At 44.3% G+C, this 26,085-nt stretch overlaps 1 pseudogene across 1 annotated transcript; it reads right to left on the reverse strand.

Annotated features, from left to right (window-relative positions):
- Nucleotides 1–10,777: 10,777 nt before the first annotated feature.
- On the reverse strand, nucleotides 10,778–12,337 carry LOC311234570 (E3 ubiquitin-protein ligase TRIM39-like; annotated as a pseudogene). Its single transcript has one exon. The product of its transcript is annotated as an E3 ubiquitin-protein ligase TRIM39-like (transcript).
- Nucleotides 12,338–26,085: the final 13,748 nt, after the last annotated feature.

Genomic DNA, 26,085 nt, shown 5'->3' on the forward strand with positions numbered 1-26,085 from the left:
GTGTGATTTTTTTCTAGCCTCTGTTTGCGAAGACGCTCTCTGATTGGCTAGCCCGCGTACAGCGAAGAAGAAAATACCCTCTCTGATTGGTTGAGCGAAGCTGGTTTAGCTCCGAAGGGTCTCTTCCGCCTTGTATATCTATGCTTGTACGCATAGATATATATAGAACACTAGATAGCTTGCCCGCGCTGCCGGCCAATGGAGAGCGACGTCACTGAACCGCCGCCATCTTGCGAGGGTCAGCCTTGAGTGAGAGTGAGTGAGCTGCACAGACAAAAATACTCATAACTCGCTGAAATATTGACGGATTTACAAACGGTTTGGTTTATTACAAGCATTATTAACGTGGCTATGATTCAAGCGGTTTGTAAAAAAAAACATCTTTAAAAAGTTTTTTTTTATAAGTATGCAGTATCATAACTACATCTTTGATGTTTATAGCAAACCAACCCGTTTGTAAATCCGTCAATATTTCAGCGAGTTATGAGTATTTTTGTCTGTGCAGCTCACTCACTCTCACTCAAGGCTGACCCTCTCAAGATGGCGGCGGTTCAGTGACGCTGGTGACTCCGCCTCACACCGGTTCCTGACAGGGAGCGAGCGAGCGAACTGGAGACGAAATCGCGCGCGACACTGTCCTGATATGAGGCGGCGCGTGTCCGAGTGTGTCTGTGTGTGTGTGTGTGTTACCTGGAAGCACACGTGGGGGGGGCAAAGCAGCCTGCGATTCTTGACCAATAAAAAGTGTTTAGGGGCGGGACTCGGCCGCGTAATCGCTCAACTAGAGACACAGCGAGCGAATATCTGAGGGGTGGACGACATCGCTGCTCAGTTCGCTGTCGCTCGCGGCAGGTCAGGATAGTCTGATTGAAACGAATACATTTTAATCATTTTCGCAATCACGCTCGCTCGCGTCGCTGCCTGTCAGGAAGGGGTGTTAAGCTATCTAGTGTTCTATAGATATCTATGCTTGTACGCGTTATTTTTTTTCCGTAGCCGCATTTTGCGGAGACGCTCTCTGATTGGCCACTGACGTTTCTGGTGCGCCCAATCGTGTGATGCCTGTTTCTACACCGGTTAAGCTTAGGCGCGTCTCTACAATTCGTAGCCGCATTTCTGCAGACCCCTCTCTGATTGGTTGAGGCCATTTCTGCAGACCCCTCTCTGATTGGCCGAGCGCGCGCATGAGCCGCGACAAGCTCCTTAGCCAGGAGTCGAAACTCCGTTAAGCTCCAGAGAGAGAGGCTGAAAACCCACAGTTGTTGCCCGACGGATGGGAGCCGAATCCCGGATCCGAGTTTTCTGATGAATAGCCCCAAAACATGGAGGTCGCAAACGCAATTTATACGCATGGTCCATGGAAGTATTGATTACGCCATAACGAATCATTAAAAAAATATACCGTTAACTGGAATATGTTGTGTGTGCCTTTACACATGTTGGATAGGATTATGTAATTGGTTTGTCATTAAAAACCAATAATAATCGCTCGCCGGCTTCGCTGACCAGAGCTCTCTTAGATTCAAAGTTTTAAGTGCAGCCTGGAACATACATGTTTCGGAACCAATGTGTAACTAGACAGTTACAATATAACATTTATATTAATTAACCCAGTTAATGCCTTAAGAGAAAGAGTCTGGTGGTCAATTGTTGCTAGGAAATGTTGTGTCTTACTCAGGGGTGCAGTGGTAATATGGGAACTGGTAACACGCCGCAAGGCTGAAAAAGGTAGCAGGATGTAGCCTTCAATATATAAAGAAATTATATTGTCAACAGATATGGTTAAAAACAAACAATGTTTTAAATGTAATAGTAGTTACAATTTCTTTAATTGAATCAACTTAAACTAGAAAAGTAAATACAAACTAAATTAACAATGTAACAAACAAAACAGAGAACATTAGAACATATACAATTAGTCAACTGAATGCTTTGTATCTTGTTTGCTAATTCAGGTTAAAGACAGCCGATTTAACCAGCATATTAAGAGAGCAAGACTGTCTATCTGGTGTATGTTATGATGAATTGAAAATGGGGGACCCTGATGTAAACAAGACGAAAGTCTTTCTCTGGTCTGCAGAGAACATCAAAACACATTCCCAGCATATGAAAGACAATGACACTGTCACTAATGGCCTATATGGATGGAATGGCATTCCATGGCAATCACAGACACAGCCCATCGTTCACACCAAACTTGATGAGGGGGCAGGGAAATCAGGGATTCAATGTGGAACGCTCTACCCAAAGCTGTAAAGGAATGTGAATCACTTTCTTCTCTTGGGGAGCGGCGGTGGCATCGTTGGTTCAGGTAACAGGTTGCGTTGCAGGTAGGAACATACTGTTGTCAAATGATCTGTTTATATCTGTTTGTATTTGCGGGCGGGGGCGTGGTTGAAGACGCGCTTTTGTTATGGGTGGCCGGGTACTTAGCGCACAACAAATGGATAGAGCGCATTGCGCGTGCGCGATCGCGCGTACTTCTGCCTCAGTGATCTAGTAACACGGCGTGTAACCGCGTGTGGGCACGACTGCACCCCTGGTCTTACTAATAATAACTAATTCCTTGGTCAATAGAAGTCTCTGTGATACTTTCTGAATATGATTTGGGAACATCAAATGGGCAGGCCGCGAAATAACAACGTTACAATGTACAGTTTCTGACAGCTGGCTGTGTTGTGAAATGTGCATAACGTTATGAATAAACCGCGAAGTCACACGAAATAACGTTATACGCGAATCTGGTAGTACATTTCCAATCAGAGAGGGGCTTCGCTCAACCAATCAGAAAGGGGTCTGCAGAAATGGAGCTCAACCAATCAGAGAGGGGTCTGCAGAAATGCGGCTACGAATTGTAGAGACGCAGCTTAGGCACTCTTTCGAAGTTGGTTAAGGTTAGAGTTTGTCTTAGAGCAGGGCGATAGAACACCAGCCCTGATTCCAAACTCTAACCTTAACCAACTTCGAAAGAGTCGCCTAAGCTTAACCAGTGATAAACTAGGCGTTAGTTTGCTGCTGTTCAACGCGGAAATGGGCAAAGACACAGCTCGTCACGCGATTGGGCACACATGTCAGTGGCCAATCAGAGAGCGTCAGTCAGTGGCCAATCAGAGAGCGTCTCCGCAAAATGCGGTTACGGAAAAAAATAACACGCCTTGTACATAATATTCTCTGCGTCGATAGGGTGACCAGGTGTCCCCCTTTTGGTTGTACTGTCCCACCATTTGACCGAACATCCCACATATTGAGAGGATGTCCCTCTTTTTGAAGCAAAAAAAAAACATTGGTCTCGGTGAAGACCATGTTATTCTAATAAAAAAAATTACATTATCTATCTGTCCCACTTTGTCCCACCAAAATCTTACTGTTGTCCTGCTTTTGGACTTTTTAGCGTCGAAGTGGTTATGCTTTGGCCCTCTTTCGAAGTGGGTTATGCTTAGAGTTAGGGTTATGGTTAGGGCCCCTAACCATAACTCTAAGCATAACCCACTTCAAAAGAGGGCCAAAGCATAACCACTTCGAAGCAGAGAATATTTTATTTATCCTTTATTTATCGAGGAATGTCCCATTGAGATACAAGATCTCTTCTTCCAGGGAGTCCTGACCAACACGGCACACAACAAGTTTCAACATAAAACAGGGCATTAAACAAAAAACATACAATTCAAATATAAATACAGAAGGTAATTTGTGCAGTGGCAAGGAGCATAATCACATCAACAATAGCATCAGGTAAAACAGTTACATGTTTCATAAAGGGCCAATCGTAGCATACCTTTAAAAGCATTCACAGTAGGAAGTGCCTGTAGACAAAGTTTTACTTGCAACGTATTCCATAAAAATGGAACATAGTGGGAGAATGCAGCTTTACCAAGCTCTGACTGCATCAAAGGAACATTTAAAAGCATCCCATTTGCTGCTCGTCTGGTATTAAAAAAGCAAGTATAAAAAAACAGAAGTCTGGAGATATATAAGGGCAGCTTACCTAGCAATGACTTAAGGATAAAAATCAACATGTGTGATTGTCTTCTTTGGTACAGAGAGGACCATCCTAATGACTGATACAAAGTGCAGTGGTGGGTGCGAGAGCCTGCACCCGTTACAAAACGTATGGCAGTATACGCAGAATCCAGCTTTTTAAGCAGGGAGGAAGGAGCATGCATATAGATTACATCGCCATAGTCTAATACAGGCAGAAAGGAACTCTGCACAATTCTCTTCCTGGCTTCAGACGGGAAACATTTCTTTAACCGGAAGAAAAAGCCCAGTTTACGTCTAAGTTTTCTCAGTAGGTTCCCAATATGAACATCAAAGGCCATCTTTTCATCAATCCATATGCCCAGATATTTATAGGATGCTACTTTGTCAAGGCATGTCCCTTCCAGTGTCAGAATCGGAGGGACAGCTGTAATTTGCTACCTTCACAGCTCAAATGCATCAGTAGCCGACACAATTTTAAGAAAAAAGTCGAATCATGGCTCCTTGACAATGTCAAAAACTAGATTTTAAAATGCATGAACATGTTGTCTGATATATATGTTGTCTGTGGCTACATTTGTACTGCATTTAAAATGTTCATGTCTATGTAGTTTGTCATATAGTTATTTATGGTCATGTTTTGTATTGCTTGTCTGTCTGAGACCAAGGACCACAATGGAAATAAGCCTTGACTTTTTTTGTGTAGCATCCTTGACGTTTTTCTGGAATCTTGTATTTTTTTTTTGTTTAAATGTCTAATCAAATCAAATCAAGAGAGAATTCATTAGTTACGCCTAAAAATGTTGCTTTGTGGTGGAATTTCCCTCTAATTAATGTATTTGTTTATTAATCATCTGTTCTCATTGTGTGCTGCTGACTACGATGTCCTCGTGGAGATGTACAAAGATCTCATCTTAGGAACCCTAGCTCTATTTCTTACTTGGCAATAATGAGTCCTTTCTCAGCACAATCCATGCTGTCCCGCACACCAGCTCCAGACAGTTGGCCACAAACCAATGCAAAGTCAATGCAGCTCGAGCTAGCTGAGATCTATTCTGTGTTGCACTGTGGAGCAGATTTCAGTGAGCTTCACTTAGCTTGTGCAGACAGGAGTTCCACCCCATTGACTTTGCATGCACTGGCGTAACTCTCTCTCAATGTGTGGGGGGGACAGATTTGGGGGCGTGGCGAGTGACGGCGATGGGGGGGGGGGGGGGGGGGGGTTTAGGGGGGGGGCCGTCTACCTATTTTTTTTTTTTAATACCAGGGGTGCAATACCGCATTTTTCCAAGCGGTGGCGCCATTTCTCCATGTAAACGACACACTGAGTGAATGAATGAATGAAAACTTTATTTAACAGATTGCAGAATGGGTACAATACAGTACGGCTCAATACATACAATTGTTAAGGGGATGCAGACCTGAGAAAGACGTTTGTCTTGTTTCCATCAGGATCCCCCATTTTCAATTCATATAGACATTTATGAAATACACAACATACATGATATTTATGGCATAGGGACATATAGGTATTTAGTACTGATACACTGGGGCGACAGTGGCTCGGGAGGTAGAGCAGTCGTCTGGCAATCCGGAGGTTCCCGGTTCGATTCCCGCTCCTCCCGGGCAGCGTGTTGATGTGTCCTTGAGCAAGACACTTAACCCCTAATTGCTCCCGATGAGCAGGTTGGCACCTTGCATGGTTGCCTCCGCCGTTGGTGTGTGAATGTGTGAGTGAATGGGTAAAAATGTGAGTAACAAATTGTAAAGCGCTTTGGATAAAAGCGCTATATAAAAAAGCAGCCATTTACCATTTACCATTACATTTGTGACATAAACGTTTTAAGCGCCTTTGAGGTGCTTTGGTACCATGAGGTAAGCATAGTCATAGTACCCTTGAATGAGTGCTCCTGCCAGAGTCTTCAGGGTATTCTTGTTTACCAGAGAGGAGATCCGGTACAAGAATCTAGTTCGTTGGTTGACTTTTTTTGAGCTCATACAGAAACAAGTATTGTTGTGACAAATAATAAACAAATTTGAAAGGTTTATGGTGAAAGAACATTTATTATATGGTGCTTCAATTAGCAATTATGAACACAGTAATACAAGATATGCATGATAAAAAAAAAATACATGCTAGGTTCCTGAGAAACACTACTATACAATATACAATTTTAGCTCTTAAAATGGGGGGGACCCATTCCCAAGTCCCCCGTGCCAAATACGCCCCTGTTTGCATGGGTTTGTGGCCAACTGTCTGGAGCTGGAGCTGGCAATCTGTCTATTGCCACCACATCTACCTCACTATAATATATACATGTCTGTGCAATACGACATTACCTCACTATAATATATACATGTCTGTGCAATACCACATTACCTCACTATAATATATACATGTCTGTGCAATACGACATTACCTGACTATAATATATACATGTCTGTGCAATACCACATTACCTCACTATAATATATACATGTCTGTGCAATACCACATTACCTCACTATACTATATACATGTCTGTGCAATACCACATTACCTCACTATAATATATACATGTCTGTGCAATACCACATTACCTCACTATACTATATACATGTCTGTGCAATACCACATTACCTCACTATAATATATACATGTCTGTGCAATACCACATTACCTCACTATAATATATACATGTCTGTGCAATACCACATTACCTCACTATAATATATACATGTCTGTGCAATACCACATTACCTCACTATAATATATACATGTCTGTGCAATACCACATTACCTCACTATAATATATACATGTCTGTGCAATACCACATTACCTCACTATAATATATACATGTCTGTGCAATACCACATTACCTCACTATAATATATACATGTCTGTGCAATACCACATTACCTCACTATAATATATACATGTCTGTGCAATACCACATTACCTCACTATAATATATACATGTCTGTGCAATACCACATTACCTCACTATAATATATACATGTCTGTGCAATACCACATTACCTCACTATAATATATACATGTCTGTGCAATACCACATTACCTCACTATAATATATACATGTCTGTGCAATACCACATTACCTCACTATAATATATACATGTGCAATACGACAGATGTTTGGGACATGTGCAATAATGTCATTGACTACTAAGGTGCAATATATTTTTCTCTACTGTATGATACAATTATATAGTATATAGAAGTATAATATAGAATAATACATGATTAATATAGTAATACATACAGTATATAGATAAATGTGTGTGTATAAATGAATGATCCTCAGTAAATATGCAATTTAACTGACAGATACACAAAAGTTATTCATTTATGTTAATGTATGTGTGGTGATGTTTTCATTTCTGCAAAATAAGTATGTACACTTTGTTTGGTTTGGTAAACATCGCGCTATGAACAGTCTATCAGTGTACTGTATGTGTGTAGGGGCAGGCACAATAAGAGTTGTCTTCCTGTTCCTTTCGGTCATGGAATTTAGTGGATCATATTAAGTGAACTATATGTACTGAAGACACTGTTGGACTGTAACAATTCCATGTATGAATGATAATAATAAAAAAATATTTGCAATGCTGTTTAAAAAAAGAAAGATTATGTTCTTGTGAATAAGTGCATGTGTAGCAGAGTGTGGGTACATGAATGTGGTGTGGTAGTGAGTGTATGGGTACACTAATGTATGTATGGTAGTGTGTGTATGGGTACACTAATGTATGTATGGTAGTGTGTGTATGGGTACACTAATGTATGTATGGTAGTGTGTGTATGGGTACACTAATGTATGTATGGTAGTGTGTGTATGGGTACACTAATGTATGTATGTTAGTGTGTGTATGGGTATACTAATGTATGTATGGTAGTGTGTGTATGGGTACACTAATGTATGTATGTTAGTGTGTGTATGGGTACACTAATGTATGTATGTTAGTGTGTGTATGGGTACACTAATGTATGTATGGTAGTGTGTGTGTGTGTGTGTATGGGTACACTAATGTATGTATGGTAGTGTGTGTATGGGTACATGGAATGTGTTGTATGGTAGTGTGTATAATTTGTTAGGTGCTGCATAAACACATTTCGTTGTACTGTGTTGTGCAATGACAATAAACTAAAGCTTTCTACTTCTACTCTACTACACAGGGAATGGAACCCCTAACCACAGGGAATGGAACCCCTAACCACAGGGAATGGCACCCCTAACCACAGGGAATGGAACCCCTAACCACAGGGAATGGAGGCAGCCATCTTTATGCACGTTGTCCATCAGTAGTTTGAGCTCAGAGCTTGTAGAGAATCAGATTCAGTATCAGTTAGTATAATGAACGTGGTTTGTAAGGTTCTGATTCTGACATATTAGGAGCCATTCATTAATGTTGCTTTAGAGATTAATTGCTTTAATTCTTAAACAATCAAACATCCAACTATCACCAAACATAAGAGAACATGAATAAACATTTTAAGAAAAGGGCCACACAAAAAAAATCACCATATACTGAAAACACAAAATTAGGTATATAAAGATAATTGGTCCTGTGACCTCCTCCTCCACCTCATCTACCTCTCTGACCTCCTCCTCCACCTCCTCTACCTCTCTGACCTCCTCCTCCACCTCCTCTACCTCTCTGACCTCCTCCTCCACCTCCTCTACCTCTCTGACCTCCTCCTCCACCTCATCTACCTCTCTGACCTCCTCCTCCACCTCCTCTACCTCTCTGACCTCCTCCTCCACCACCTCTACCTCTCTGACCTCCTCCTCCTCCACCTCATCTACCTCTCTGACCTCCTCCTCCACCTCCTCTACCTCTCTGACCTCCTCCACCACCTCTACCTCTCTGACCTCCTCCTCCACCTCATCTACCTCTCTGACCTCCTCCTCCACCTCCTCTACCTCTCTGACCTCCTCCTCCACCACCTCTACCTCTCTGACCTCCTCCTCGACCTCATCTACCTCTCTGACCTCCTCCTCCACCTCCTCTACCTCTCTGACCTCCTCCACCTCCTCTACCTCTCTGACCTCCTCCACCACCTCTACCTCTCTGACCTCCTCCTCCTCCACCTCCTCTAACTCTCTGACCTCCTCCACCTCCTCTAACTCTCTGACCTCCTCCTCCACCTCCTCTACCTCTCTGACCTCCTCCACCTCCTCTACCTCTCTGACCTCCTCCTCCACCTCCTCTACCTCTCTGACCTCCTCCACCTCCTCTACCTCTCTGACCTACTCCTCCTCCACACCCCTAACTGTCACTTCAGGTCTGCTGACACCATCCCCTTACTTCCCATCAGGACCAAGCTCCAGACCTGGGGCAACAGGGCCTTTGCAGCAGCTGCCCCCTCCCTCTGGAATGCCCTCCCCTCACATCAGCAGCGCCAACACCCTACCGTCCTTTAAATCAGCCTAAAAAAAAACCTGCCAACACCCTACAGAACAAAATCAGTCTCCCTTCCACTGTCTGTGGAGCAGCTCCAGACTTTATACCTGATGACGTCACAAGTTGAGTCTTACTTCTCTGGTTCCTGGCTTTGGGGGAGAGTAGCACATGTTCACAAATATTGATTGAACTTTCCTAGAAATAACATATTGGAATTCTTGATTTGGGTGACGTTCCCCTATCAATCACCTGTTCCCAAACAATGTAATGTATGTAAATACTTCACATTCAAAGCCCTCAACAACCTGCCACCTCTACCTCTCTGACCTCCTCCTCCACCTCCTCTACCTCTCTGACCTCCTGCTCCACCTCTGACCTCCTGCTCCACCTCCTCTACCTCTCTGACCTCCTGCTCCACCTCTGACCTCCTGCTCCACCTCTACCTCTCTGACCTCCTGCTCCACCTCCTCTACCTCTCTAACCTCCTCCTCCACCTCTAACCTCCTCCTCCACCTCTGACCTCCTCCTCCACCTCTGACCTCCTCCTCCTCCTCCTCTACCTCTCTGACCTCCTCCTTCTCCACCTCTACCTCTCTGACCTCCTCCTCCACCTCTGACCTCCTCCACCTCTCTGACCTCCTCCTCCACCTCTCTGACCTCCTCCTCCACCTCTGACCTCCTCCTCCACCTCTCTGACCTCCTCCTCCACCTCTCTGACCTCCTCCTCCACCTCTCTGACCTCCTCCTCCACCTCTCTGACCTCCTCCTCCACCTCTGACCTCCTCCTCCACCTCTCTGACCTCCTCCTTCTCCACCTCTACCTCTCTGACCTCCTCCTCCACCTCTGACCTCCTCCTCCACCTCTCTGACCTCCTCCTTCTCCACCTCTACCTCTCTGACCTCCTCCTCCACCTCTGACCTCCTCCACTACCTCAGCCTCAAAACCCACCTGCCAACACGCTAATGTTCTTTAAATCAACCTAAAAAAAACTGCCAACACCCTACTGTTCTTTAAAACAGCCTCAAATCGACATTTTCACAAATGTTGCTTTTGACCCAGTTGTATCCCATTCTGTAAAGAGTCTTTGAGCACTGTGAAAAGCACAAATCAAATGTATTATTAATAATCATATCAATATTATTATTATTAATGCTATTGTTGATGTTATTATTATTAGTAATATAGATACGATAATTAATAATAATACACATATTGATACATTATTATTAATAATCATAATAATTATTATTATGTTACCACCCCCTATCTTCACTTCCTCTTTCTCTCCTACTGCTTCCTCCCCTGTCTTTCATTGTCCAGGTCATACAGTCCAACATACACCATACTCCCCTCACTCCGCCGCCAATCATCTGCCTTGTTGTCAAATCACTGCTTCAGCCGGTCTGACTGACTCTGCGGAGGGTCAGCGGCTTCCTGTCTCCCGTACTGAAGAACGGATACAGTTTCTCATAGAATGGGCAGCGACTGAAGCTGTAGATGTTGGCTCCAGTGTCTGCGTTGTAAAAGGAGACATCTCTGGCCTCATAATCCACAAACACCCCTAGTGTCTGAAGCGTCTCTGTCAGGGAGAGGGTGACAGGAGGGTCAGCATGAGCTTTATACACACCACTGTGCAATCCCACAACCCAGAACGCGCTGTCAGGACTCAACTGGATGCTGCTCTTCCTCTCAATGGACTCTGTGGCGACGCCTATCCACCAGTCGAGGCTTCCCGTCACCTCGACCTCATAGTAAAATCTCCCAGAGACGAACCCTTCCTTCCCCAGGACACACAGGTAGTTCTCAAATCTTTTGGGATTACAGGAGAGAGCCTGTCTGGCGTCTACCCATCTCACTTGTCTGCGGTCCTCAGAGAGAAGGAGTCTAGGATGAGCAGTGTCCGGGTCCAGAGACACGTCCACAGCATACTGTCTCACTGTGTTCACTCCCATCGCCTCTAGTGTCTCAGAGAGCGTCTTCTGCATATTTTCCACAGCTCTCCTCACGGCCTCCATGGGGCCTCGGTCAAACTGGACCTTCACTCCAGGCAAGGTCTGGGTTGTGGGGAGGGTGCAGAGGGCTGCAGAGCTCTCGAGGAGGTGGAGTTGGTCCTCGGTGTGTGAGAGTATCTTCAGCTCTGAGCTCCTGCTCAGTAACATGTTGATCTCCTCCTCAAGCTCTTTGATGATTTCTTCAGCCTGTTTCTCTAAAGCCTTCTGGGTCTTTTCAGCTGCCTTAATGATTTCAGATGTGTTTCTGTCACCAAGGTCGACAGAGTTCCTGATCTTCTGAACCCTCTGCTGTCGCTCCCGGATCATGTGTTGTACTTGTGACTCTGTGTTTCCCAGTTCTACCTTCCTCTCTTCACACTCGTCCTCAATGGGTACAGTCGTGTGGGTTTTGTGGTCAGAGAAAATGCACAGAAAACACACGCACATCTTGTCATTCTTACAGAACAGTTCCAGAGGCCTTTTGTGCTTCTTACAGACCCTGTCCTCCAGGTTCTCCACAGGATCAATCAGGTTGTGTCTCTTGAAGGAAGCCAGGATCTGGTGAGGCTGCAGGTGGCTCTCACAGAAAGAGGCCAGACACACCAGGCAGGACTTCAGAGCCTTGACCCCTTTCTCAGTACAAACATCACAAGGAACATCTCCAGACTCAACAAGATGACTTCGCTCCGGAGGCTTGGTTTCATCTTCAACTGAAGCCAGTTTATTAACCTGAGCGGCCATTTCACAGATTAAAGTGTTGACTTTGAGATCCGGTCACCTCTCGAAGACATTCTTACACATGGGACACAGGCAGCGGTCACTGCTATCCCAGTAGCGCGTGATACAGGTCTTACAGAAGTTGTGTCCACAGGGGGTGGTGACCGGGTCAGTGAACACTTCTAGACAGATGGAACACTGGAACTGGTCCTCTGACAGACTGGAACTGAGACTGGAACTGGCCATAACTGTGAACAAAGAAAAACAAATGATAAATACAGTATAGCTGCCAGCAACCATTCACTGTGTCCAAACACATAGGGCTCTATTTTAGTGAAGTGCAAGGCATGCGCTGGCTGTTTGGGCACAAGGTAACATGGTGGTTCGAAGGGAACAGCTTTTCTGTAAGTGTTATTTGTGAATGTGTGAAGACTGTCTGTATTACACACAGAGGGAACTGTCTGACCACTTTCAAACTAAGTACAGAATAAAAAATACTTCCAAATAAACTTTCATGATTATGAATATGTAGGCTACATGTCAAAAGGGCAATACATTTTGTTAATGTAATCTACTTGCACATATGTATGTTATATAGCCTAGTACTATTCTTACTGGATTAAACATTAAAGTAAATCCTTCAACTGAATGCAGCCTTTTAATCGTATAATCACAACAAGCTATTTCACTTTTACACTTGTGGTTATTGAATCCATGCATGGATCAGCATCGTGAAAACATCATGGAAATCATCATCTATGAGCACAATACACTAGAAGAGAGAGGCACTTGTGAGGACAGTGACTACAATAAATAGTTTAAATACCTCTCGTTCTAGTAGAAATCTGATTGAGAGTAGTAGGCCTATATATTGATTGATTGTTTGAAAACTTTATTAACAGATTGCAGAATGGGTACAATACAAAATAACTGCTAAGAGGATGCAGACCAGAAAAACCATGATACTCCCCTGACTAAACGTATAATGGGGCTCTATGGAGAAACCATGACACTCCCCTGACTAAAAGTATAATGGGGCTCTATGGAGAAACCATGACGCTTTCTGACTAAAAGTTGTTTCAAACGAAAACGGCTGGATGTCATTTTGCCAAACCCGCATGGCTGTGAGAGTCCTTCATCTTTTACATATCTAGCTTTGGCATGGATTGATTGTTTAGGGATAAACCGGATGAACAAAAATGAGGGATTTCAATAGGTGTAGGGTCTATATCATAGGTGTCAATTTTTGTATTACATTAACACTTTCTCTGCCAGAGACGCCTAAACTCGTCATTCCCCGCCATGCTAATTCTGCCAATGACGCCGTAACACGTCATTGAGATCAATATTTCAAAAATCTGTGATCGCAATCATATTTCTCCCCCGGAGACTTGAGATCTACTGTTGATCCCCTCTCAACTCTCCAACGGTTCAAGAGCGCCATCTGGTGGCCGATCGGCAGATCACCCAAACCGGAAACAGGAAACGGAAGCTGGTGCTCATTCCAATTCGGTCCGATCACTCGCTAATAGTCCCGGGACTCGAGCTAGACACAATGGATAGCAATCCGTTACCAATAACTCGATAAACAACATGATTTGGACGTATATACTATTATACAACCTGGAGATGGATCGCATATTTCTACATCCCATAATAGGAATATTTTTGCTCCATGCTCATCGCCCAACGGCCCGAGGAGACTGGGGTAAGATTCAGTGTTTTCTTTTACCGTGTTCGATATAAACTGCTCTAATGATCATATCACCCACACTAGATGAATCATATAACGTTGGCCACGGAATTATAAACGACCCCCCCCCCATCCGGTCAACATCAGATGATAAGTAGTAACTTCTAGAAGCACGTCCATTTGAATTTTTTTATCTCGCGCAGATCGCTATCAAACTGTATTTGATCATCAATATAATGCATTTAGGGCTATAAATCACGTTCTGGAGAAAGCTGCAGAAAACAATAAAAACATATTTATACTTTAGACCGTATTTTAGTATGAATATGTGAATGAAAAAGTATAACGTTCCTACGTCCTGAACGATAGATAATTGACGTTGAATGGGCCATAGTAATGTCAATTTAGCAATACAATTTAAAAAGTTATAGCCCTGCAAAGAAGGGGAACTTCTCCATAGACAAATAGAGCTGGCAGAGAGGGGTATAATGATGTACATAAGCCTGGCGAAGAAAGTGTTTTAATCTTGGGTTAAAAAATAGCGGCGTTAAAATAATTGTGGGTTAAAGCTCTGATCTATAATTATAATAAAAAGGTCTACTGCACTAACAATTCAAAACATTATGGAAATGTACTAGTGCTATCAATTCATAAATAATGGATATATCTTTAAATACAAGGACAAACACTAACCAGCTAAATGTGTTTTAATGTGTTATGATGCTGTTAAAGAATGCCTTAATCTGTAGTGATGCAAAAGTTTGGGACCTACTTGATCATTTCTGTTACATTCCCAGGACCTAACCCTGTAACATAAATCAAGACCATCATTAGTTACATTATTAAAGCTCTGATCTCTAGGCCTAATTATAATAAAAAGGTCAACTGCAGTAACAATTCAAAACATTATGGAAATGTATTAGTGCTATCAATTCATAAATAATGGATATATCTTTAAATACAAGGACAAACACTAACCAGCTAAATGTGTTTTAATGTGTTATGATGCTGTTAAAGAATGCCTTAATCTGTAGTGATGCAAAAGCTTGGGACCTACTTGATAATTCTGTTACATTCCCAGCATCTAACCCTGTAACATAAATCAAGACCATCATTAGTTACATTATTAAAGCTCTGATCTCTAGGCCTAATTATAATAAAAAGGTCTACTGCACTAACAATTCAAAACATTATGGAAATGTACTAGTGCTATCAATTCATAATTAATGGATATAACTTTAAATACAAGGAGACAATTTGACCGTAGACACCATGAACCTGAAACAAACAATAATTTCACTGATCACTGCAGTGTTGAGCTTATTTCTGTTCATCAATGGGACTTCATTTAGCTATAGCTAGTAGTTAGACAATATAACACAGTGAGCTAGCTAGCTAGCTAAGTAACGTTAGGGCCCAGTCACACATTCACAAAATTATTGCAGGAGAAAATGCGCCTCCCATTCTATTTTTTGTGCATGTGTGACCGGGCCCCTAATTAACCATAGCTAACGTTAGCTAGCTACCCAGCTATAAGCATACCTTAGAGGCACTAACTAACGTTAGCTAGCTTGTCTATAGCTAACGTTAGCTAGCTACCCAGCTATAAGCATACCTTAGAGGCACTAACTAACGTTAGCTAGCTTGTCTAAAGCTAACGTTAGCTAGCTCATCTATTGTAGCTAACGTTAGCTAGCTTGTCTATTGTAGCTAACGCGAGCTGTCCAAAAATGTTATGCTATGTAGCTAGCCAGTGGCTAACCCAACGCTTGTCTGATAGACAGAATTGTAAAATCATATATAATTTCCACAAGTAACTGGACCCAGGCATAATGAACCTCAAACTAGCTAACATTAGTAGCCCCTTTCGTAATGAAACAACGTTAGCCAAGTTAGCATTGACAAGAAACACCAAGACTTTTGAAATGGTTAAGTTACATACTGTACGAAAACAGCAATATAACGTTAGAGGAAATGTCGCCCAGTGCCCACTTGAACACCAACATAAATCAATTTGATGAACTTACTTTCAATTCGGGAGTTCTTTCTCAAAAGAAGAATTTTCAGTTCTTCTCTCAACGAGTCCATCACACTTTCTTGCGGTCGAATACTATTTCCGGTACTATTTCCGGTTGGTGACTCAACTCAATTTAACTGAGTTGTCAGTTTTCAATCAACGCGAGAGAAACCAGTAAATTCAACATTCTCCATAAACAACGGAAGTTTACTTGATTAAAACATGATCACAAAAGGATTATAAATGAATTAGTTGCATGCACTAACTGTATTCATGTAAATTCAAAGACCTGCTCTTTCCCGTTTTTTCAGTGTGAGAGTGTGCTTCATACAGTAAAAAAAGTAAGTAAGTAAAAAGTAAAGTAAAGAGGAATATTCAATACTGTATATATATGTAGCAGGGTGGATTACCTCCGCGTAGTGAGGGTGAGATTATACGAACACCGGATAGCAGGGACACGGAGGAGCTAAGTCCCACCGAGCCCCCAACTGTAGCGGCCGCGTTGCTAGACGTAAGGGGTAGGAATGCAGTAGGCAGGGCCTTAGGATTTACTAACCTAGGAACAGGTACAGTAGTCTGCAACTACTCACAATTTATGAGGTCAACAAGTATCAAACAGGGGTTCTTATGTACAAAGTAATTGGTCTTCCTTTATCTTTGCCTAATTTTTTTCAAACTTATTTTGAGTTTAATTCTCATTATCATGCACATCTCACAAGAAGAAATAAAGACTTACGCATTCCTTTTTGTAGGACCTCTGTTGCCAAATTCTCATTTGTTTATCAAGGTGCAGTGATGTGGAATGATATACAAAATCTAATAGAAACATGTTCCACTTTAAATATATTTAAAAGTAAGCTTAAAAAAGAACTACAGATCCTGTAGTCTATAGTATCCATGTGTATTTGTGTAAAGTCTTTTAAATTTTTCCCCCCAACATTATAATAGTTGTATAATGCTGTATTGTATGTATCTGTGTGTATGAGAGAGGGATATGCGCATGTGTTTGTGCATAATGTTGGGGGGGGGGGTTGTGTAGTTATCCTATATAGGAGGGGAGGTCGCTTATAAGCCCTTGGGTTTTTTTACCTTTCCTGCACATTTTAACTGTTCTTCTTTTTACTTATTTTATTCCAGAATGTATGTTTGTAAGTGCAAAAAAAAGGAGGGATATTATAATGACAAATACTGAGCAGTACCCCCCTTAACAACTGCGTCCTGTCTAATAAGCAGCGTACCCCGTCACACCCGGTGAAAGTAGGGATCAATACAGTCTTCCCCAAAATATTACCTTGTTGCTCCGCTGTTGAGAAATCGCATTAATGCAGAACCCCTTTACATGTGCTGGTCAATTTATCACAAATATTTCACTGAAGTAAGATAATCGATGATAATATAGTGTTGCTATGGATGATGGAGAATAGAACCGGCGAATAATTGGTATGTCAATTGGTATTGACCTGTCTTACATTATAATACTGTTCCTGCCGATTATCAATCCCATTAGTGAGTCTGGCTACTGACACCATAGTCTCCCACCTCCTCCTCTTCTTCTTCTTCCTCCTCCTCCTCCTCCTCCTCCTCCTCCCCTTCTTCCTGCTCCTCCTCCCCCTCTTCCTCCTCCCCTCCTCCTCTTCCTCCATACTTCACTCAGCATCTGACACTTTGTCTTCAAGATTCGTTTTGCCTCTTTCTTGGTCTTTCTTGGTTTGAGAGACTGAGATGCCAGAGAGAGAGAGAGAGAGACACACACACACACACACACACACACACACACACACACACACACACACACACACACACACACACACACACACACACACACACACACACACACACACACACACACACACACACACAGAGAGAGAGAGACACACACACACAGAGAGAGAGAGAGAGAGAGAGAGAGAGAGAGAGAGAGAGAGAGAGAGAGAGAGAGAGAGAGAGAGAGAGAGAGAGAGAGAGAGAGAGAGAGAGACAGGCAGACAGACAGACAGACAGACAGACAAACAGACAGACAGACAGACAGACAGACAGACAGACAGACAGACAGACAGACAGACAGACAGACAGACAGACAGACAGACAGACAGACAGACAGACAGACAGACAGACAGAGACAGAGAGACAGACAGACAGACAGACAGACAGACAGACAGACAGACAGACAGACAGACAGACAGACAGACAGACAGACAGACAGACAGACAGACAGACAGACAGACAGACAGACAGACAGACAGACAGACAGACAGACAGACAGACAGACAGACAGACAGACAGACAGACAGACAGACAGACAGACAGACAGACAGACAGACAGACAGACAGACAGACAGACAGACAGACAGACAGACAGAGAGAGACAGAGACAGAGAGAGGGGGGGGGGGTCTGAAACAACCATCCACACCATGATTTATTCAGTTGAAACCTGATGCATGGGCGGCAACACAACGTAACACATGGACGCCATGTCTCCAGGGTCTGCAGGGCTCCAGCCAGGACCCACAGGGACGGCGTTCTTTGAGAGGCAACGCGTGGTGGAATTGTCTGTTAACCCTTTCACCGCTGCACTACCAAAACGGTTAACCCTTTCACTGCGACAATACACAGAAGGTTAACCCTTTCACTGCCACACGACAGCCGGTTAACCCTTTCACTGCCACATGACAGAAGGTTAACCCATTGGTTGTGTGATAGTAAAGGGTTAACCTTCTGTCGTATGGCAGTGAAAGGGTTAAGCATTATGTTAAAGGTCCAGTTGTGCTGTTCTGACCGCGTACTCTTGAAGTTGTCAGGCGTAACATTTTAAATCCTTTTCTTCAAAGTAACTAGTGACTGAGGCTACGTTTAGATGAGCGTTTTGTGAACAGAAACCGCAAAAGTCGTCTTGCGGTTTCACTTTTAATTTTACGTTTAGACGAGCGTTTTGGGGTGGAATTCTCCGTGCAGACGAGGCTGTAACGACGGAGCCCCGCTGTCACACGATTGGCGCATATGTCACATGACGTGCTGTGAAGACCCGCCCTACTCTGCCTCTGATTCGCAGACTGTGGATGGGGAATGTGATTGGACCAAAGCAGAGTCACTCACAGACAGTGGGTCCACTCACGCCGCGGGACAGATTCTTGTGTATTTAACCCTTTCACTGCCACACGACAGCCGATTGTGTGATAGTAAAGGGTTAACCTTCTGTCGTGTGGCAGTGAAGGGGTTAAAAGTACTGCCAATGTAGCCTTCAGGTGATCTCCGTTGATATAGTCAGACATACTTGCTTTGTTTACGTTTCGGCTACTGGCGCATACCTGCTACCTGTGACGTAAGCAGTACGCGCGACCAGAGCCGTGACAACCCTTTCGTCATCGTTTTAACAGATTTATACGGTTTGACAGTTTAGACGAGAGCGCAAAGGTTTTGCGTTTCTAGGAATTCCACCCTGGAAGGTAGTCTAACTTTTTTGCGGTTTCACCCCGTAAAAACGCCGTTTCCGTATAAACGAAAGGCACATCCGAAAAAATATTTTTGCGGATTCACCTGCTAGCGTTTCCGTCTAAACGGGGCCTGACATGTAGTAGTGTAGACGTAGTTGAAATTACAAAGTTCCCGAAAATGAAAAATACTTAAAATTTTGCCTACCTCTAAAATTGTACTTAAGTACATTACACAAGTAACAAAAACGGAAGTTACTTTCCACCACTGTGTTAATACAATACATAGAAGCGACCGTCGGTTGTGTGATAGTAAAGGGTTAACCTTCTGCCGTGTGGCAGTGAAAGGGTTAAGTGGAGAAATGGGGCGTGAGGTGTCTTTCAAGTCTGTTGGCATGAACGAGCCCCCCCCCCCCCCCCCCCCGAGAGACAAGAACAGGGTCTGTTGGCATGAACCAGCCCCCCCCCCCCCTGAGAGACAAGAACAGGGTCTGTTGGCATGAACCAGCCCCCCCCCCCCCCCGAGAGACAAGAACAGGGTCTGTTGGCATGAACCAGCCCCCCCCCCCCCTGAGAGACAAGAACAGGGTCTGTTGGCATGAACCAGCCCCCCCCCCCCCCCCTGAGAGACAAGAACAGGGTCTGTTGGCATGAACCAGCCCCCCCCCCCCCTGAGAGACTAGAACAGGGTCTGTTGGCATGAACCAGCCCCCCCCCACCCTGAGAGACAAGAACAGGGTCTGTTGGCATGAACCAGCCCCCCCCCCCTGAGAGACTAGAACAGGGTCTGTTGGCATGAACCAGCCCCCCCCCCCCCTGAGAGACTAGAACAGGGTCTGTTGGCATGAACCAGCCCCCCCCCCTGAGAGACTAGAACAGGGTCTGTTGGCATGAACCAGCCCCCCCCCTGAGAGACTAGAACAGGGTCTGTTGGCATGAACCAGCCCCCCCCCTGAGAGACAAGAACAGGGTCTGTTGGCATGAACCAGCCCCCCCCCTGAGAGACTAGAACAGGGTCTGTTGGCATGAACCAGCCCCCCCCCTGAGAGACTAGAACAGGGTCTGTTGGCATGAACCAGCCCCCCCCCTGAGAGACTAGAACAGGGTCTGTTGGCATGAACCAGCCCCCCCCCTGAGAGACTAGAACAGGGTCTGTTGGCATGAACCTGTCCCCCCGCCCTCACACTTTCATTTCATTTTATTTTGTTTCGCACATGGTAGTGTATTACAGTACATTACAAATTCCTATAATTCATTTAGTTATTATAATCAAATACACCCATAAGCGAAAAGGAGCAGGAAGAAGAATAAATTCGTATTAATACCTGCCCCCTATCCAATTAAATAAAGTAAATTTGATGGTCGGCGCATACAACCATAACTTGCACTAAAGTGCAAATTTAAACAAATTCAAAACAAAACAACTAGAAACAAAAACGAGCAACACATGAACAGTCAAACATGTAGAAAAGCAAAAGATAAGCAAAAGATAACTCCAGAGTCTAATCCTTTTCGTAGTCTTCATATTGTCTAATTATTTTCATCTGATAAAATTTTTTAAATTGATAAATATTTTTACATCCCTTTAGGTCATTGTGGAGAGAATTCCACATTTTTATTCCTATCACTGAAGGACACATCTGCTTCTGAGTGGTCCGTGCAAACTGATGTTTAAAATCTAATTTCCTCCTGATATCCCCACTTTCTGAACTACATACAAACGTCTTTGTCTTTGTTGACTTTGTCTCAACTTTGTCTGGTCTTGCCTCTTGGTCTTGGCTCAATTTCAACATGACCAAGCCCTGGCCTCACCCTGGCCTCACCCTGGCCTCACCCTGGCCTCACCCTGGTCTCACCCTGGTCTCACCCTGGTCTGGTCTCACCCTGGTCTCACCCTGGTCTCACCCTGGCCTCACCCTGGTCTCACCCTGGTCTCACCCTGGTCTCACCCTGGTCTGGTCTCACCCTGGTCTGGTCTCACCCTGGTCTCACCCTGGTCTGGTCTCACCCTGGTCTGGTCTCACCCTGGTCTCACCCTGGTCTGGTCTCACCCTGGTCTGGTCTCACCCTGGTCTGGTCTCACCCTGGTCTGGTCTCACCCTGGTCTGGTCTCACCCTGGTCTCACCCTGGTCTCACCCTGGTCTGGTCTCACCCTGGTCTCACCCTGGTCTCACCCTGGTCTCACCCTGGTCTGGTTTCACCCTGGTCTCACCCTGGTCTCACCCTGGTCTCACCCTGGTCTCACCCTGGTATTACCCTGGTCTGGTCTCACCCTGGTCTGGTCTCACCCTGGTCTGGTCTCACCCTGGTCTGGTCTCACCCTGGTCTCACCCTGGTCTGGTCTCACCCTGGTCTGGTCTCACCCTGGTCTCACCCTGGTCTGGTCTCACCCTGGTCTGGTCTCACCCTGGTCTGGTCTCACCCTGGTCTCACCCTGGTCTGGTCTCACCCTGGTCTGGTCTCACCCTGGTCTGGTCTCACCCTGGTCTCACCCTGCCCTGCTAGAAATAACTGGATAGACCAGCATCATTTCATTGCTGGTCTATGCTGGTCTGTTCTGGTTAGTGCTGATATGATGCTGGTTTAGCTGGTGGTGAACATACCAGCACCAAAACATGCATTACACTGGTCTCTGCTGGTATAACCAGCCTGCATTATGCTGGTCTTTGCTGGTATAACCAGCCTGCATTATGCTGGTCTTTGCTGGTATAACCATCATGCATTATGCTGGTCTCTGCTGGTATAACCAGCCTGCATTATGCTGGTCTTTGCTGGTATAACCATCATGCATTATGCTGGTCTTTGCTGGTATAACCATCATGCATTATGCTGGCCTTTGCTGGTATAACCATCATGCATTATGCTGGTCTTTGCTGGTATAACCATCATGCATTATGCTGGTCTTTGCTGATATAACCATCATGCATTATGCTGGTCTCTGCTGGTATAACCAGCCTGCATTATGCTGGTCTTTGCTGGTATAACCATCATGCATTATGCTGGTCTTTGCTGGTATAACCAGCCTGCATTATGCTGGTCTCTGCTGGTATAACCATCATGCATTATGCTGGTCTTTGCTGGTATAACCAGCCTGCATTATGCTGGTCTCTGCTGGTATAACCATCATGCATTATGCTGGTCTTTGCTGGTATAACCATCATGCATTATGCTGGTCTTTGCTGGTATAACCATCATGCATTATGCTGGTCTCTGCTGGTATAACCATCATGCATTATGCTGGTCTTTGCTGGTATAACCATCATGCATTATGCTGGTCTTTGCTGGTATAACCATCATGCATTATGCTGGTCTCTGCTGGTATAACCATCATGCATTATGCTGGTCTTTGCTGGTATAACCATCATGCATTATGCTGGTCTTTGCTGGTATAACCAGCCTGCATTATGCTGGTCTTTGCTGGTATAACCATCATGCATTAAGCTGGTCTCTGCTGGTATAACCAGCCTGCATTATACTGGTCTCTGCTGGTATAACCAGCCTGCATTATACTGGTCTTTGCTGGTATAACCATCATGCATTATGCTGGTCTTTGCTGGTATAACCAGCCTGCATTATACTGGTATCTGCTGGTATAACCAGCCTGCATTATGCTGGTCTCTGCTGGTATAACCATCATGCATTATGCTGGTCTTTGCTGGTATAACCATCATGCATTATACTGGTCTTTGCTGGTATAACCAGCCTGCATTATGCTGGTCTTTGCTGGTATAACCAGCCTGCATTATGCTGGTCTTTGCTGGTATAACCAGCCTGCATTATGCTGGTCTCTGCTGGTATAACCATCATGCATTATGCTGGTCTCTGCTGGTATAACCATCATGCATTATGCTGGTCTTTGCTGGTATAACCATCATGCATTATGCTGGTCTTTGCTGGTATAACCACCATGCATTATGCTGGTCTCTGCTGGTATAACCATCATGCATTATGCTGGTCTCTGCTGGTATAACCATCCTGCATTATGCTGGTCTTTGCTGGTATAACCATCATGCATTATGCTGGTCATGCCAGTGATCAGCTATAGGCTTTTCCTAGCAGGGTGGTCTTCCCCTGGTCTGACCTGGGTCTGGACCAGGCTGTTACTGACTACTACACCACTCAACCCAACGCACCCTGAGGAGCGTCTACACCTGAGGGATTATATCATATTTGAGCCCAAACAGATTCCACTTCCAGGGGAGAATTCCTCTCATTCTATTTATATCAAGCGCCATGTCCCACAGTATACTGACTGACTGACTGACTGACTGACTGACTGACTGACTGACTGACTGACTGACTGACTGACTGACTGACTGACTGACTGACTGACTGACTGACTGACTGACTGACTGACTGACTGACTGAGTAAGCAAGCAGAGTTCAGTGAGTCCAAGGCTTTACACCAGCAGTCTCACTGAATACATAAATATAACATATAAATATAATATAAATATAAGAGGACTGGCCGCTCACATTAATTCTTTATCAGATTCAAAAACTGCAGCCAGTGTCCCTATATATGGTGGTGTATCTCTAACAGTCGAACTTATGAGAGAGAGGGGGGACAGAGAGAGATAGAGAGAGAGAGAGACAGAGAGAGTGAGAGACAGGGAGACAGATGGAGAGAGGGGGGAAGAGAGAAAGGGGGGAGACAGAGAGAGAAGCAGAGAGTGAGATACAGGGAGAGACAGAGAGAGTGAGAGACATGGAGGCAGAGAGAGACAGAGAGAGATAGAGAGGGGGAGGGAGAGAAAGGGGGAGACAGAGAGAGAGAGAGAGAGAGAGAGAGAGAGAGAGAGAGAGAGAGAGAGAGAGAGAGAGAGAGAGAGAGAGAGAGAGAGAGAGAGAGAGAGAGAGAGTGTTTGAATATTCTATATGTCCATTACTTGTTTGTAAAATGTCTTGATATCTTTCTCTTGGCTGAGTGTTACTATGCACAGCACAGGGTAGCATAATATACAGGACTGGAAGAAAGCACTGAAATGTCATAGACAAAATATTCAAAACCTCTATTTCACATCCGAATGCTGTTGTCAGACATTTATAATAACTGGGTGTTGGTGGTTGGTTGGTGGTAGATTCCCTCTCCTGAATGCTGGTTGGTTGTTTCCAGGCGTGCACTGTAAGAAAAGAAGAAACGCTGCAAGAAAACGGTAAATGTCTGGCATCAATGGTTGCCAAATACTTACTGTCAAATGACAGTCAAATCAAAGCCATTTACAGATTACACAACCTTCATTTAATGGTTAATATTTTGAATGATAAAGGGTAATTTACTGTATTTGTATGGCATTTACACTTAACCCTTTCACTGCCACACAACAGCAGGTTAACCCTTTCACCGCGACAATACACAGAAGGTTAACCCTTTCACTGCCACACAACAGCAGGTTAACCCTTTCACTGCCACACTACAGAAGGTTAGTAAAGGGTTAACCTTCTGTAGTGTGGCAGTGAAAGGGTTAAAGTAGAAAAACAAAAGTAATCTGTAAAATAATACAGTGAATTTCCTGTGATTTTTTTTTTTTTTTTTTTTTTTACAGTGATAGATTCCCTCTCTATGCTGGTTGGTTGTGTCCAGCAGCTATGCGCGCCCCCGGGCTCTGCGCGCCTGGGAGGGAGCTGTCCCGGGAATAATGGTGCTGAACCCGCGGGGAGCAGGCGCATGAAGGGGAGACAGACAGACAAAACAAAACCACTGTGCCGACGTTGCCGATTTAAAGGAATGCCAACAACGACTATTTGGATTTCAATTTGAGTGAACGGTTCTTCTGTCGCTAAAAGATGGGGATCCGGCTGTTCAGCATCGCGGAAAGAAGACTGTTCGGTAAAGAGAATAATGCAGGGCTCGGTGTGTCGATGTGTGAGAGAGGATAATAATAATAATAATAATGCAGGACCTCTTTAGGAGGAGAGCCCACCACCAGCACGGTTACAGTGGACACAGCTCGGTTAGGCGTTTATTTCATGGCCCAACATTCGAGGAATCAAAATGGTTATTAAACTATAGCCATATGGATAATTGTTTATTAATTAAAAGCCAGCGGGAAAGGGAGCTCGGCGTTTGTTTGGGGGAGAAGAGGAGTGACACACACCGGGGGTTATATAACGAGAGGGTTTGAGCAATAAGGGGAGACCTTTTTTATTTTATTTAATTGTATTTATTTATTTATTTATTTATTTATCTTTACCGCGCCGATTGCTTTTGCCTGCGAGGAAATAATTGAATACATGGCAACAACAGCAATCCCTGCCCAAAAAGAGAGTAAATTAAAATACAGCACCTAGAGTCCTTGCATGGATATGAATTATGTGCCGGTGCTAATGAGACCCGCGGTAAACAACACCGGAGAGGAGGGCAGCGTGGAGGAGGAGGCTGCAGCCGGTAACACCGGGGCGTCGTGGATCATATCAAGGCAACAGAACGGGATCTCTAGAGAAAGAAAAGTGGCGAGACATTCACACGACAAGCCTGTTTATTAATGAGGTGCAAGTGTTGTCAATCTATCGCTATGACGGACAGCTCGGCTTGATGACAAGTCCTCTCGCTCAATTCCCTCAACCGAATGTGCGGTGAGTGTGTTGTTGTTGTTGTTTTTTTGAAGTGTTTTTTTTAAAAGAAACAATAAGACGGGTATAGTGTGTGACTCTCTCCCTGCACGGCCGTCTCCTCCTGCATCCAAATAACAGTAAGCTCTTTTGACATCTTTTTAGACCTGTTTTATGAACACATAATAATAATATCTGAGCCATCATCATCTGACACATTGTTGTTGGTTGTCGCCGGGCTCTGGCTCTAACGTTACTACGGCGCTGTATCGTATGGGATGGTTGGTGGTCATCTCGCCGGT

Source organism: Notolepis coatsorum, assembly GCF_963971535.1.
Source record: "Notolepis coatsorum genome assembly, chromosome: 9".
Lineage (NCBI taxonomy): Eukaryota > Metazoa > Chordata > Actinopteri > Aulopiformes > Paralepididae > Notolepis > Notolepis coatsorum.